Genomic DNA, 16,098 nt, shown 5'->3' with positions numbered 1-16,098 from the left:
CGGCCAGAGATTTCAGTCCATCCCAGCAGTTCTTCGGATGCCTTCTATTTTGTTTTACTTTTACTGGAAAGAGGAATGCAATTCCTGAGGTTGATTTTAAGACTGCAACACCATGTGAAGGCTTTTGACTCCCCCTTTCTTACAGGATTCATCTCGGTTGTTGGGATTCACCTGCAGCGTCACACACAAAGGCAAAAGCGCATGGTTGGTACTTAATGTCTTCATTACATTAAAACAGATTCTGCTCTGGAATCTCTCCTTAAAATGAAAGCTTTGAAGCTACAGAACATTGATATCGGATATCAAATACTTATAGACAGCAACTACAACGAGCCCTACATTCTTGCCTTCATCTCACTCTTTGAAGTAGCCCTGAGTATGAGATTGGTGAGGTGGCTTGTGAGTAGGGCACTTGTCACACAGTCTGAGGATCCAAGTCAAGGCAAAAGGGAAGAACAGAGGAGGAAAAAGGACCAACCGCCCCAAAGGAGTCTTGACCTCACCACGAGCACCATGGTACACACACACACACACACACACACACACACACACGAATAAATACAACCCTGAATATTAGGCTTCTCTTTCCTTTTCACATATGAGGAAGCTGGGTTCAAAGATGGTTGGTGATTGCCCCAAGGTTGGGAAGTGGAACCTTATAGTATGTTTTTTTTTTTTTTTTTTTTTTTAAATCTGGCCTTTCACTTAACATGGTTTTTAAAAAACTTTTTTCAGGCTAGAGAGATGGCTCAGTGGTTAAGAGCACTGACTGCTCTTACAGAGGTACTGAGTTCAAATCCCAGCAACCACATGGTGGCTCACAGCCATTCATAATGAGATTGGATGCCCTCTTCTGGTGTGTCTGAAGACAGCTATAGTGTATTCATAAATAAACTAAATAGATAAAAAATAAAATAAAAAAATAAAAAACTTTTTTCATTTTTTTATTGTAGAAAAATATATACAACCTTTGCCATTCTGACCATGGAGGTACACAATTCAGTTTATTCACAGTACTGTAGAATCATCTCTACTATTCTAGAACTTTCAACCTAAGTGGAAACTCATACCTAAGGAGCAGCTTCTCTGCATTCCATTTTTGCTACCCCTCAGCCTTTCAGGCCTCCCTCAGAAGGTCCAGCAATCACTTACCTACATACCTGCTTTTGTCTCCGTGGATCCATCAGTTCTGAACATTCCACATAGGTGCTGTTATGCAGCATATCAGCTTTTGTGTCTGGCTTTGCGATCAAAATATTTAAGGTTTTTCTATGCTGCAACTTGCTTCAAAATTTCATTCTTGTTTATAGCAGAATGTTCTTCCAGTTAATAGATACACTACATTGAGTGCATTAGGAAAGGAGACATCTGGTCTACCTCTATATCTCGGCTATTATAAATAATGCTGCTGTGAACATTGCTATACAATTTCTTTTGAGTCTCAGCTTTCAGTTCTTTTCAGCCTAAGAAGTAAAATGGCTAGATTACATACTAACCTATGTTTATCTTTTGTATAACCTCTACACTACTTTTCACGATGGCTGTTACAAGTTTACATTCCCATGAGAAATGCAGAAGCACTCCAAATTCTTTACATCCTTGTGGGCGTTGCCTGTATTTTTTCTTTTTAATAATAGCTATCTTAATGGGTATGAAGTGGTAACTTACTGAGGTTTTGACTTGCATATTTCATATTGTCCCATTTCAAGACTGTTTTCACTGCTTGATAGTGGGTCTGCATGCACAGTGCCTTTAAGTGTAGGCTTTTGTTTTTACTGATTAAGTCAATTGGTTAAAATAACTGACTTAGACATTAGCAACAGTAACTTGGACCTCACGCTTGGCTCAGTATTGATGGAAGTAATCTGGTTCATGGTCTCAGGACTGGTTAGTCATTCAGTTACTGGTGGACTTTCTTCTGGAAACACCATAGGATGCTTTCCTTGTAATTCTCAGTGTCTTGGTAGGCCTGTCAATGGGTCCTTTCACTTTTAGATTCTTTTCCTTTGGCTCTGATCAAGTCAGCACACTCCTCCAGGGATTTCCCATTGCTTCTCATAAGGGTAATTCAAATTCTGTGACTCACCACTATGTGATCTCTAAAATTCAGACTGACCAGTCCTGAGACCATGAAGCAGATTGCATCTGTCAGTACTGAGTTAGGAGTGGAGGTTCAAGTTACTATTGCAGATGCCTAAGTCAGTTATTTTAATAAACTGACTTAATCAGTAAACCACCTGGGATGGTTTGAATGACAATGGCCCGCATAGATGCATAGGGAGTGTCATTATTAGGAAGTGTGGCTTTGTTTTGGTTGAGTTCAATTAACCTAACCTACCTTCCTTCCTTCCTTCCTTCTTTCCTTCCTTCTCTCCCTCCCTCCCTCCTTCTTCCCTTCCTCCCTTCCTTTCTTCCTTTCTTCCTTCCTTTCTTCCTTTCCTTACTTCCCCATCTCTTTCCTTTCTCCAGACAGCATCTTCTGTAGCTCAGGCCAATCTTGAACTCACTGTGTAGCCAAGCATGATTTTAAACAGTTTTTTTTTGTTGTTGTTTTTTGTTTTTTTTTAAATATACTGTTTTGTGGGGCTGGAAAGATGGCTCAGTGGCTAAGAGGACCAGCTCCTCTTCCAGAGAACCCACATGGCAGCTCACAACTGTCTTTAACTCCTGTTCCAGGGGGGCTGACACCCTCACAGGAACACACATGTAGGCAAAATGCTAATGTATAAATAAATAAATAAATAAATATATTATTGTGTGTATGTGTGTGTGAGAGAGAGACAGACAGACAGAGAGAGAGAGAGACAGAGACAGAGACAGAGACAAAGGGACAGAGATGGAGGCAGAGAGAGCTCAAAGTAGATACTTAGGTGCCATGGTGTGTGTGTGGAGGTCAGAGGACAACATTTGGAATTCTAGTCTCTCCTTCCCCTGTGGGCTGTTTAACTGAGGCCACTGGGCTTTTACTCACTGAGCCACCTTACTGGCCCTGAATCCTTGATTCCTTGCCTTGGCTCCCCAGGGGCTGGGATTACAGATAGGAGCTGCCATGTTCAGTTTAATTTTTCTTTTGTTGCTTGTACTTTGGTCACATATTTAAGGAATCACTGCCAAATATTAGATTATAGAGATTGGTCCATATATTTTTTTCTAAGAACTGGAAAGCTTGTGTTGAGGGTTGCTTTTTTGCTATGCTAAATACTTGTTGCTCCCAGAGACTGCATGTAGACCCAGGTTAGGCCATGTGATCTTGCCCCCCAAGTTATTTCTGACTGGTGAATAAAGATGCCGACAGCTAATAGCTGGGCAAAAGAGACATAGGCAGAGTTTAGGGTTCCTGGACTTGGGGTAGGAGGAGAACCATGAGGAAAAATGAAAAGGAGGCAGAGAGAGGAGAAAGCCACCATGAGGTAAGAATCTTAATATAATGGCCATGTAGGCTGGCTAATTGGAGTTAAGAGCAGATCAGACAAAACATGGCAGATTATATAATGGGATGATTGACTGGGAAATAGACATAATAGCATAGAGGACAGACATCTGCCCAGCTCTTGTGTTGATTAGGCTTATTATAAATATAAAGGTTGTGTGTATCTTTTATCTGGGAACTAAATGGCCAAAGGCAGGGTAGAAACCCTGAATTGGGATTAAATATTTCCTACAACAAGCTTGACCTGTTTTTTTTGTTTGTTTGTTTGTTTTTTGTTTTGTTTTGTTTTGTTTTTTTGAGGCAGGGTTTCTCTGTGTAGCCCTGGCTTGGTTGTCCTGGAACTCACTCTGTAGACCAGGCTGGCCTCGAACTCAGAAATCTACTTGCCTCTGTCTCCCAAGTGCTGGGATTAAAGGTGTGCGCCACCACTGCTGGGCAAGCTTGACCTGTTATACTTAGGTCTTTGTTTTATTTGAGTTAATTGAGTTAATTAACTCTTGGGTGGGGGTTGCTCTGATTTGAATGTTTGTGTCTTTTCTATAATTCATACTAAAAATACATCCTCAGTGCAGGCGGAGCTTTTGGTAGGTGACTGTATCTATTATGCTATTCCCTTGTGCAAAGAAATCAGACCATTGCAGAAGAAGAGCGGCATTTGGTCCACTACCCACTGCCTTCTACCACAAAAGGACACAGCATTTGCTCCCTCTGTACATACAGTATAGGTAAAGGTCAGAATCTATTTCCTTGTATATGGGTATCTAGTTATGCCAACATTTTTTACTCTTTTTTACTTACTCAGAGATGAAGAGGCTCATCTCTCCCCATTGACATGTGTTAAACTAGAGATGGACTTTCAGTACTATCCCACGGATCAACTGTTGATCTTGCGCATGTGAGGCAGGAACGCATTGCTGAGCTACATCACAGCCTGAACTATACAGAGTGGAGGGAGCCCTGAGGGAGCAGAGTACTGAGTGAGTGTGTATTATTGACATAGGCTCAGACACAGCAAGGATCAGGTCTCAGCCCTGTAGGAGTGGCAAACCCTTCTCAAACCCTTCTTCAGGTGAGGCTCAAAGGGATGGTAAGGCTTTCCTCTGAGGTCCAAAACCCACTCATCAGAGAATATAAAACTAGTAATGGCAGCTTCCTCCTCTGGAGATGATCACAGCTGGAGACTGCTGGCCTGTAGGGACCTCCTGCTGAGACTAAGCCCCCCCCCCCATCTCCATCCCCCTGCCACTGTACATAACTTACAGGTTGACTACAATGCACCACCTGATCCCAGCTTTCCAGAATTGTGTACGTGCATCTTTATTCCCTGACTGCCCCTAGTCAGTGTTTCAGAATCAAGTAGGATGCAGAGATGAGTAAAAGATTTCTTTCTAGGGTCCAAAGTAGTGGTATACAAGTTGAATTCTCAGACACAAATCTCTGTGAGTTCAAAACTAGCTTGGTCTAAATAGTGAGACCCTACCTCAAAAACCAAAGTAAAACAAAAAGTTATTTTTTAAGTAGTGTTTTGTAGTATTCAGTGCAAAGTCTCTTAAATTTATTTCTAAATATTTTATTATTATGTTATTACAAATAAATTCTCCTTGTTTTGGGTTATATATAGCTAGTGTACAGAAACAGTGATTTTTGTGTATTGACACTTGTTTCCTTTAAGTCTGTTGAATACAATTCATGTGTCATACCGCATAGTTTTTATGGACCCGATGGGAATTTTGTATACTTATTCACATCATCTATCACTAGAACCAGAGTTACTTTTTCTGTTCAGGTTAGATAGTCTTTGTCTCCACTGCTGAGGCAAAAGAAGAAATTCTTAACTTTAGTGAAGTATGACTTTTAATATTTTATGTTGTACTTATATTATTTTGCCTCTTACTGGCTAAACATCTGTCCACTATAAGATTTTGAACATACAGGTGATGGTGGTGTGCACCTTTAATCCTAGGGCTTGGGAGGCAGAGGCAGGCGGATTTCTGAGTTCGAGACCAGCTTGATCTGTAGAGTGAGTTCTAGGACAGCCAGGGCTACACGGAGAAATCCTGTTTAAGAAAAATAATTTTTTGAACATACTTTCTTATGTTTCTTCCCTAATGGCATAGTTTTATGCTTCATTTTAAGTATTTAATGTTTTTATGCTTATGGGATGCAGGATGGGCAGTATGTTATCTTTGTCTAATTTATCTACTATTATTTTCTGAAGAACAGATGCATAAAAAGTAAACAGTGGGAATTGTGTGAAGGAGCAAACAGCAGTGATAATCTAGTGTAGGAGAACAGAAGCCAGTGCACATCTGTCTGTGGAATTCCAGAGTGGGAGAACAGAAGCCACCACGCCCAGCTAACACCCAGCATTTTTATGTAGTTTTGCGAATACAGACTTTACAGGATATCCATTTCCCTAGATATCTATAATTTATTAATTTTATGGATAAATATTTTGATTACATTTATGTCTGTGCATAAAACACATGCCTGGTGCCAGCAAAGGGCATTGGCTCCCCTGAATTGGAGTTACAGATAATTGTGAGCCAGTGCTCTTAACCACTCTACTCTGTCATGTTTACAACACAAGCATGATGAACTGAGTTTGGATCTAGTACTCACATAAATCTGGATGTGGTATTCACACCTCTGATCCTCGTGTGGTGGATTCTGGGTTTCTTGGGTAGCCAGTCTAGCCAAAATAGTAAACTCCAGGTTCAATAAAAGACCCTGTCTCAAATAATAAGGTGCAGACATTAATGATGAAGGCATCCTGAAGTCTTTCTTTGGCCACACACACACACACACACACACACACACACGAGAGAGAGAGAGAGAGAGAGAGAGAGAGAGAGAGAAAGAGAAAGAGAGAGAGAGAGAAGTGGGGTGGGGAAAGAGATAGAGAGAGACAGAAGAGAAAGATATATATATAGAGAAAGAAACAGAGAGGAGAAAGATGATATATATGTGTGTATGTGTCTATATATACGTAAATATATAAAAAATATAAAAAGATGAAATGAACTGAAGTGTGTAACTTTCAGCACTTTCCCATCAAGTTGCTTCAAAGGAAGCATTGCTGTCACTAAACACATTCAAGTCACTGATAACTGCTGTGAACAGAAAGACAGAAAGACAGAAAGACGGAGTGAAGGAGTAAAGGGGCAACTCTATTTTATCTTCAAACATTTTCCCCCTGGGGTACAAAAGAGGTTTGAGTGTCATCAGGGATGTACTTTGAAATGTAGGGATGGATTCCACCTGACATAGATAACAAGACCCACTTTAAAGCAAATGCATTGCATATTTTCAATGTTTGGGAAAATGAGTTGAATGATTAACTGTCCTATTTTTTTTCTAGGATTGAGGGTTTCCCTAAAATATGATTCCATGAAAAAAGCCAATGAAGTCTCAGACACAATCAACATATGGGTGGGTGATTGTCTCATAACCCAGTTATGAGAGAACTGCTCAGGGCTGAGATGTTGCTGACGGAGATCCATGACCCTAAGTCAGAAGAGCACACCCCTCTTGTGTTGTTTGATGGTTTTAGAAACAAAAAAGACAAGGTGGAGGTTTTAAGTTTCTGTGCCATTAAGTAGATGTCCCCTGGTAGATGCCCTCCTTTCACTGAAAGGGAGACCTTGAAATCTGCAAATATCAAAGGCAGTGTGTGTGTGTGTGTGTGTGTGTGTGTGTGTGTGTGGCAGCTCTTTGGAGCTTATCTTGCTCCTTGTAGAGCAAAATTCCAGTGCAGCAAGCCACCATCTCTCCTGCTCATCACTGGAAATGGGTCTTTAACAGCCATTTCCCATCACTCCATCATGTTAGCTACTTCTGGTAAATACATCAGGCCTTAGCTGTAGCATGAGTCTTTCTGCTGGGAAGTGGGTCCCCATCTCAGAAGCTGTGCTGTCTTGTAATTCAGAAAAGTCACATGACTGAAGTCAAAGCAAGAGGAGCTTTTCAAGAAACAAATCAGTGGTGTCACATGTCTACTCTAAGATGCTTTGTGGCTGTGAATGCCACTGATCATTTTGCTAAGGAGTGCTGTAGAGTCCCACCATGGGTATAGAAACAAATTGCTTTAGGACTCATATCAAATGGGTAGTGAGAACACACTGTCTAGTGGGTGTTTAAGGGACTGAGGTACATATTTTACATATCAAAGCCGACCTGACCTCCAGGTTCTCCCTGCATTTCTCACTCCCTACTTGGCAAACCACCCTCTACCCTGAACAGTGCAGCAAGCCACCATATCTCTCTCTCTCTCTCTCTCTCTCTCTCTCTCTCTCTCTCTCTCTCTCCTCTCTCTCTCTCTTTCTCTCTCTCTCCCTCTTTCTCTCTCTCGCCCTCTCGCTCTTTCTTCTTCTCTCTCCCTCTCTCTCCCTCTCCCTCCTTCTCTCTCCCTCTCTCCTCTTCCTATCTGCATGCACTCCTTTTCTCTCTTTCTCTTTCCTCTCTCCCACCTATCCTCAAGGCCACTCCCCTGGCCTCAATCCTTGGGGACAGTGGACTCACCAGAGAGCAGCTGCTCAATAAACCTGCCTTTAATATAATGGAATCTGGCTTGAATTGGCTCATTTCACTGGTGGAGAACTAACCTCTCAGTGGGTACTTCTCACATAACTAAGAGCCAGAGAGAGCTTAGGGATCGAAAGTGAGAGCGAGAATGAGAGCAGAGAGCTAGCGTGAGTGTGTGAGTGTGGAGAGCAAGAACCTATGAAGAAGAGAGCCAGGAGGTGTACGGCTGACCCCAGGAGTGGGATTTCTTAAGAGGCAACTTAGAGCTCTAAGATCAGTGGCTCCAAGAGACAGTGAGTGGAGCTATGTGGGCCCAAAACTTGGCATGTTAATTTTGTTACATCTGAGACTCAAGAATAGGGACCTAGGAGTGGCAAATGACTGTGACTCTCTTTGTTATACAAGCCTTTGCATTCCACATTCTTGAAAAGATTACCTAAGAAAGGGCACAGCATAAGCCCCCCCCCCCCCCCCCCCCCATGCACTAGCTTCTTTGTTTAAGAGCTGGTTACTTGTAGATCTGCAGCTGAAGTTTCTGAGAACCCTCTTGCTCCTTTATTCAGATGAAGGCAGGCCTGACATCCTCCCTTCCAGTTCTGTGAGCTGCTTTACTTCTATGCCTATCTCTGCCTTCCCTGAGCTTGGCTGAGTCAGATACAATCTCTTACTCATCTGTTACTCCGATCTCTACAGAACTCTCCAATTCTGGGAAGCCTACCTTGTCAAAACAGGAATAGGCAGGCTTTTCTTCATCTATCAATATATTGCATGTCTTTAAATCTCTCCCAAAATCCATTAAGAAGGAAATTGCTACATGTGAAAAGCAGTAAACTGCTTTTGTCAAACGTTGGGGGAGGGGAGAAATAGTCTTTAGGTAGCTACATTATACCTTATGGTTTTCAGTAAGGTTTAATTTTTGATTGTTTTAAGAGATAACTCAGATGCTGAGTGCTAATCCCTTTTAGCCAGTTAGTTGTGGGTTTCAGTGACATCGATATCTGATATCGGTGGGTAGTGAACAGCAGTTACAGTTAATTATAACTTAGGTTAATTATAAGTGTTAACTATAGTTAATTATGTTACATTTTACTATGCTTCAAAACCTAGAGGGTCGGCCTTAAATCCCAATAGGGCCATTCCATGTGTAACATATCTAGTAAAACCCCTTTGTTTTGATGGGAGCAATTAGAGAGCTTATAAGGAATGAAGCATCCAGCTGTTCCCCTTTGAAAAGTCAAAGTTTATCCAGACTAGAAGTGGCTGGTGGATTTATACTTCTGTATGGACTATAAGTGGTAAGACACTTGGAGAACTGTTTCCCTAACAACCATGTTACTGTCTAACAAAGGAACCTAAGTATCATTTGTGTGTAAATGATGGACACGTGTCCTTTTCCTAAAGTCAGATAGAAAAAAAAGTAATTCTAACTGGAAACTTTTTTTGGGGGGGTGGGTGGGAGGGGATGCAATTACAGAGTTGTTTGTAAGCTATTCAAGAAACTTTAAATTCCATTATAGAAATGATACAGTTTCACTTTGTATTAAGCCACTAATGGCCTCACTTCCCAACAAAGCTAAATCTTCTGGCACTCACAGGCTCAGGAGACAGCAGTTCAGAAATAGTGTTTTGATGGCTTGGAGCTGGTAAGTGCTGAGTAATAGTTCTGAGAAAGGAAAAGAGTGAGCTCCTTGGGTTAAAATCTGATAGAATGTCGACGCTGCCGTAGAAAAAAGTAGTGATTGGACACTGGTGGAATTCTCAACATCTCATCAGGCTGCTGCTACACTTTAGTTTTCATTTCTGCTTTGGAAGAGCTCTGGAAAGCTTGGGCAGAAATCATTCGAACACTAACAGATGCGCGGCATTCTTGTAACTAGCCTATAATGAGGAGATTCAGTTAATGTTGAGACATATCTGATGCTCAAATCCTTAAGGATTGCCCCTGGGTAGTGGTGAGTCTGATTTTATATCTCTACCTTACACTCCAAAAGCGTGCCAATCATTTGGTAACTTTTGAGGAGAGCTTAGAGTATGTTGTAGATATGTTCTGGGCAGTGACTGGCGTTGTTTGAGACAGTAATAATAATAAAAAAAACCACTAAAAAGCAATACTGGAGAAAAATTCCATCCTCGCAGCAAAGAGACGCAGAGATTCTGGTCAATTCCTCTTAGCGCTGCAGTTTCTAGTTATTTACCCTGGCTTAAGGAATGGCCAGCAGCCAGCAAGTACTGCAGTCTCACAATATTTGCACACAATTTATTTAGACCAGCCTCTAATATTCCCCCTCTCCGTTTGTAGCTAGGGTTGCTCCAAAGAAAATGTAGAGAGAACTCTACTCTGCAAAGGAAGCGTTCCTTTTGCGGATTTCGTAGAAAAAATTCCAGCCGCGTGCGCGTTTGTGTGTGTGTGTGTGTGTGTGTGTGTGTGTGTCCCGCGTCCGAGGCCAAGTGGTACTTTTATGCGAGGGTCACGTGAGACCAAGGCGGATAGAGGGAGGCAGAGTAGGGTTGAGTGGATGAAGGGATTCCGCAGGGACTTCCAGGCTGAGGGGTGACGTCTCTGCAGGGCAGCGTGGGGCATCTCGAGGCCGCCGGCTGCGTGAACCTGTTCCTTTAAGGGGCCGGTCTCCGGGCCCCTCTGGCCGCGACGCCCGGACGTGCGGAGCCGCCCCGCCCCGAAGCCGCCCGTTTCCTGCGGGGCGGCGCGACAGCACCTGAGCTTCTGCGGCGGGGCCTGGCAGCGCGCTGACCCGGCGGTAGAGCTAGTGCCGCCTCGTCGTCCCGGCCTGGTTCCCGGCTGCGCAGGGTGAGGGGCAGGGCCGGGGATTCCGGTGCGCTCGGGCGCGGGGCGGGGGGCGCGCTCGCGGGCTAGGCCTTGGCACGGGGGTCGCAGTGTGCAGCGTCCGCCCAGGCCGCGCCGCCGCTGGTCCGCTCTGAGGATCCGCCTGCGTTCCAGGGCTCCAGGGTTCCGGCTCGGCGATTTCCCCGCGCCCGCCAGGTCGGACCCCGGCTCCGCGAGTGGCCGGAGCTCCGGGGCTGTCTCCTCTGAGGGCGAGGTTGGCCCGCCCGGGCCGCGGGGTGACTGAGGAGCCTATTTTTAGCTGGGCTCGCAGGCCCCGGGGCGGGCGGGCGGATTAAGGCTCTGTTGAGGGTGACCGGAGGGAGCGCCTCTCCTCGGGCACCCTGGGCCGTGGCCGGGCCACGCGTGCGCCATGCTGGAGCGGCTCGCCCGGCTTGTCCCGGAGCGCGGCCCCTCCCACCACCCGGTTCTGGGAGTTAGGGGAAATCCTGCGAAGTTCTCCCTCTCTCCCAGGGGTGTGTCCGCTTCAGTGCCCAACAATGGAATTTGGGGTGTTCCGGATCTGGCCCTGGCCTCGTTCGGCGTAAGGAAGCAGAGTCCGGCCATCCGAGACCGGGGCATGGGGAGCTGCGTCCTCTTCTTTGTCCGGCTGCATCTCGGTTTAGGTTAAAAAGTGCGCTGTTTAGTGCCTTCGAGTCCTTCTGGGAGGAGGCGGAAACCGGGATTCTAACAGTCGGGCCTCTCCTAGACATGGATTTCTTAGCAGCTATGTGAATAAGCATAGCTTCAAAAGCTGCGGACGAGCAGTTCAAAGTTTTGGAGTGTTTTGAGAAATTTACACCTCCACACCCAGGTAAAGAGGAGCACCCCAAAGGTGAACTAGACATTCAGTTGTGTAGCAGGTGACTTAGGGGTGATTTGCCTGAATTGGGTTGCAGTTATTTTCTTCGTTCACCGGCAAGCAAGGGCAACCGTGGCTCCAGTGTGGGCAAAAAGCATTTGGTTATGACACCTGAGATAATCTTTCCGGGAGCTGCCCCGGAGCACTCCCGCTGACCTGTATTCTGTATGTCCCGCAGTAGCCTTTCATATCTGATGTATTGCTTGATAAATACGCTTCTTCCCCATTCCACCTTTCTTTTAGAGATCTTACACGAAATAGCTGGGCTTAATTATGTAGATTCCTTTCCCATGCCAACCCTGAGTTAAAAACGTCTCTCAATTTTGTAGCCCTCGGTAGACATAAATGTCTTAATTATCAGGAGCATTAGAGAATGAGGTGTTCTACATTACTGAGACACACACTCAAATATATCGGGAAAATTCCTCGAGTGTATTAAATGCTTTAATAGAAAGGATACCCAGTATATAACCCTTTCTTGATTCATTGTCAGCTTTATGAAAAGGCATTGCTTTGTTTTATTTCATTGGTATATTTCTGTGATCTAAGTATTAGCAATCTCTTTCTCTGATATAGATTCCTGCCCCCCCCCAACAAACAAGATGTAATAAACAAAAGCAAAATCCACCCAAAACCCTCAACCCCAAGCAGTTTACCTGCTTGCTAGTTTGTAGGTTTAAATCTTCTTGTAGGTTTTAATCTGTTTTTTTTTTTCTAAAGTCAGAACAAGTAAAGGCTTATTCTGAGGCTTAACTTCTAAAGGATCCATGTTAAGATTGACCATTGGTCAAATTTTAGCTGTAATTTCACTTGAATTCTTTGGAGGATGTATTTTCTTTCTAGGGAGAGGCACGCTGGGATAAACTAAGAATCTTGGGAACACCATATATACTTTTGACACCTCTATCCCTCAAATATGTATTTTTATTTATATGCCTACTATGCTTTTTTATGGCAAATTTTAATTAAAAAGATTTTCAATACTTTGTAAAAAAAAAAAAAAACAAAAAATTAGTAAACTCAGTGGTTCCAGGAGAGTTTGATTTAAGAACCTGACCTCATGTGTAATAAGGAAAGGCGGGGGTGGGGTGGGGGTGGGGTGGGGAGGAGTTCGATACAGAATGCCAGGTGTCTGAGAGTAACCTCTTAGATATGTGGTTTTAAAGTCTTTTGAAGGCAAATCCAGATTATCCCTAGAGACCAGAAGTAACTGTCCAGAAGTCACAGTGACGGCTATATATAAATGGACTTCATCCCATATCATTGCTGCTTCAGTCCTAAGAACACAGTCTGGACTGTTCTGATGAAAAAAGATACAATGTATATGTAAGTGGGGGGGGGGTTGCCTTAAGAATATGAACCATATGTTTCCTATAAAATAGAAACTTAGGGGGGAAACTTTAGGTGCCATGAACCAAAGAGTTTGAGTACCTTAAGTCATCTCTAAAGTTAGAAGAGAAAAGTAATAATTTACAGTGTTCGTCAAGTGGATAAATTGGTGCTGACAGTGTTAAATTGCTTTTAAGCCTTTTCAGTTAAAAAAAAAAAAACCGCTGTTGGTCACAATGGTGTCTTCAATCACTCCTGGGGCAGAGGCAGGTGGGTCTCTGACAGTAAGACCAAAATAAAAGTAAAAGGGTTGTGAGCTTAGCCTTTAAACTATCTCTCTTTACCCCTTTAAAAGCAAGGGGTCTCTGCCATAGAGATTATTTGTAGCTCCATGCTCATTCACTGTAGCAGAGAATTGGAATTGACCAGGTTGTCCATCAGTGGATGAGTGCATAATGAAAACTAGGTCTTTAAAAGACAGCACTATTCAGCACTAAAGAAAAAATGATGTAAAAACATTTTCGGGAAAATGGACAGACTTGGAATTTATGCTGGTAATCAAGGCCCCACGATCTCAGAAAGGAATAAACTGAATGTACTCTCTCAAAAGTGGAGTTTTAACAATTGTATCTGTGTAGATGTAAACTAGTGTATATGCAGGCACAGTAAACATGAAGAAGAGAGAACAAGAAAGGCTAAATGGAAGGATGAGGAAGGCCTGGGTGCAGGTGGTAGATGTGAGGTGAGGTTATAAGACATGATTGAGGTTAAAAGGCCAATTGCTTTTCTTGTTCTAATTCTGTCCTGGATCTTTAGTTTTGTTTTTGATGGTGGATAAGTGCATAAAATATATTTGATTACTGAAAGTGTAAAATTTAATGTGAAACTTCACAACTTCCATTTCAAAATGTCATTACTAACTATAGAAGTTCATCAAGTTATATAGACTTTGGCTCTGATTAATTTTGACATTTGATTTTTTTATGTGAAAAATTTAAAGTTAAAGTTTATAAGATAAATTAATAAACACTTTGGTACTAAAAAGAAAGGGGCTGAATGCATAGTTCTGACCTATTTCTGCCACTGCCTCTTGCAGTACACCTGACTCCTATGGGCTTTTAATTGCTTTTATACTTGAAGAAGCAAGACAAACTTTCAATTAAAAAGAGTAATTTTGGTAGGCATTCTCATTGGAAATTTAGCATTCTCAGGAAATGTATATGTAACATTCAACTATATAAAAAGTCATGTTCTACTACTATGCATGCATATCATTTACCCATCCCCCAACATTGAGGCTTGACCCTGTGCCCCATATGTAGCCCAGGCTAGTCTGAATTTGCAACCTTCCTCCCTTGTCCCTCCTAGTATGGAATTATAAATACATGTCATGACAACTGCTTTTTCTTTGTTTAACCTATGTGTTTAAGGCATTGTCTGGTTCATAATAGGTGCTAAGTAAGAAGTGGTCAAATGAATTAAGCCTGTATCTTGTAATTCCTTTTCTCTGGTGGATACTACATTCTGGATACATATAGCTTTTAGTTTGTTCCTTTCCTAGGAACTTTCAGAGAACAGAAAAGAGTTGCAAGGAGCCTTTGGAAACCTTTTGGTAGAGGGAATAATGTTATACTGTGGTAGAGACTGAGTTACTCCATATAATCAAGACCATTGGTTAATTTGAAAAGTTACTTAAAACAAGGACTTAAAATGCATATGTACCTTATAGTGGCATGTGCCTTTAATCCCAGAATCTCAGGGGGTCTGGGTGGAGAGAAGAGGCAGGTAGATCTCTGATCAGGTTTTAGGTTAGCCTCGTCTACTTAGTGAGTTCCAGGACATCGAGAGCTACATAGTGAGACTCTTTCAAAAAAGCCAAAACCCAAGCTAAACCAAGACAAAACATGCACATTCAATATTTATATTAAGGCATTTAACATTTAATCCATACATTATCTTTTATTTAGACTTTTATTTATCTTTTTATTTATCAGTTTTCTTAGAACTGGGTTTTCTGATTTTTCCTTCTGTCGATTGTATTCTAAAAGCATTATCTATAACTTCTAATTTTGGTTTCTTTAAAGTAGAATGAAAATATTGGTAGAAAACTCAAAATCCTGGAGTTTTCCAATCCTTCAAAGGTCTTGGTTTTATTTTCCTACATTTAGATTTTGGCAGACATTAGTCATATCTTTTTGCAGAAGAGGGAGATGCCAGTGCATTCAGGGTTGGTCAAGGTAGCACCATCGTGAGTAAACCTCATAGTAGGCCTAGGGTCTTAGTCTCTACTGCTAAGGAAAGGTACTTGTCCACATTTCCTTTCTTTTTTTACTTTTTTTTTTCCTTTTTTTTTAGAGGGGGCACTGGTTTGAGTCCAGCGACTGCAAGCTAACACTAAGCTACAGCCCCAGAACGTTTCTTTGTTTTGATCTGAGTACATTTGTAATTTCAGTAGTTTTCTGAGATTCAGTGGGAACATTGTTTATAGGACACAAATGCATATGCTACATGCTCACTGGAAAGTGTGGGGAAGTTCTTCACTCTTACCCAGGAACCAGGCCTAAGCAGTGATTCTCTGTAGGTTGAAAGGAGCCCTGCAGGTTTCAGGTTTTGGTAACACTGAGGGTTATGGAAGTTCTTTATCTCCCCATCCTTAACCTGCACGCCTGCCTTCCTGTGATGGACTGGAGAGGAGGAGGACGGAGGGGCTGGAGGAGCTTTTCATCCAGCCCTGCTGCCTTAGCTTCTTAGCCCTGAAGCCCTGAGCTTCTCTTAGCCTTTCCAGGCTTGTGTGGATACTTTGTTCTTAAGCCAGTTTTTTGTTGTTATTGTTTTGCTTTGTTCCTTTTGTCCACTTCCTCTGTAAGTGGGACTCTTTGTATGAATCTACTGAAACTTCTCCTTTCTATTCAGCTTTGTAGATATGGGACTTTTATTGCTACACAAACTTTTGTATGGTTGTTGTTTTTCTCAGACAGGTTGCTCAGACTGACCTCGAACTGCTACTCCTGATTTAGGTTTTCTTAAATTAAAAAAAAAAATTTTACTTTTACTCTCTCTCAGGTCCCCCTCTCTTTGTGTGTGTGTGTGTGCAAAGTGATTTTTTTTTTCATT

At 42.5% G+C, this 16,098-nt stretch overlaps 1 protein-coding gene across 41 annotated transcripts in view; it reads left to right on the top strand.

The window, feature by feature from the left end:
- The window catches only part of Ktn1 (kinectin 1), a 137,708-nt gene that overhangs the window by 43,519 nt on the left and 78,091 nt on the right, over positions 1-16,098 (top strand). For 26 of the 41 annotated variants that reach the window (XM_034497202.2, XM_034497203.2, XM_034497201.2 and 23 more), the window contains exon 1: positions 10,622-10,760. The exons of 13 other annotated variants lie outside the window; for them this stretch is intronic. The gene's annotated coding sequence lies outside the window, so the exon portion shown is untranslated. Of the gene's footprint in view, positions 1-10,428; positions 10,761-11,588; positions 11,608-16,098 lie in introns of those variants that run through there. 2 more of the 41 variants (XM_034497188.1, XM_034497177.2) reach the window with 2 other exon arrangements.

The sequence above is a fragment of the Arvicanthis niloticus genome, chromosome 3, assembly GCF_011762505.2.
Source record: "Arvicanthis niloticus isolate mArvNil1 chromosome 3, mArvNil1.pat.X, whole genome shotgun sequence".
NCBI lineage: Eukaryota > Metazoa > Chordata > Mammalia > Rodentia > Muridae > Arvicanthis > Arvicanthis niloticus.
The sequence above is the reverse complement of the archived record's forward strand: the minus strand, read 5'-3'. Positions and strand labels throughout refer to the sequence as shown.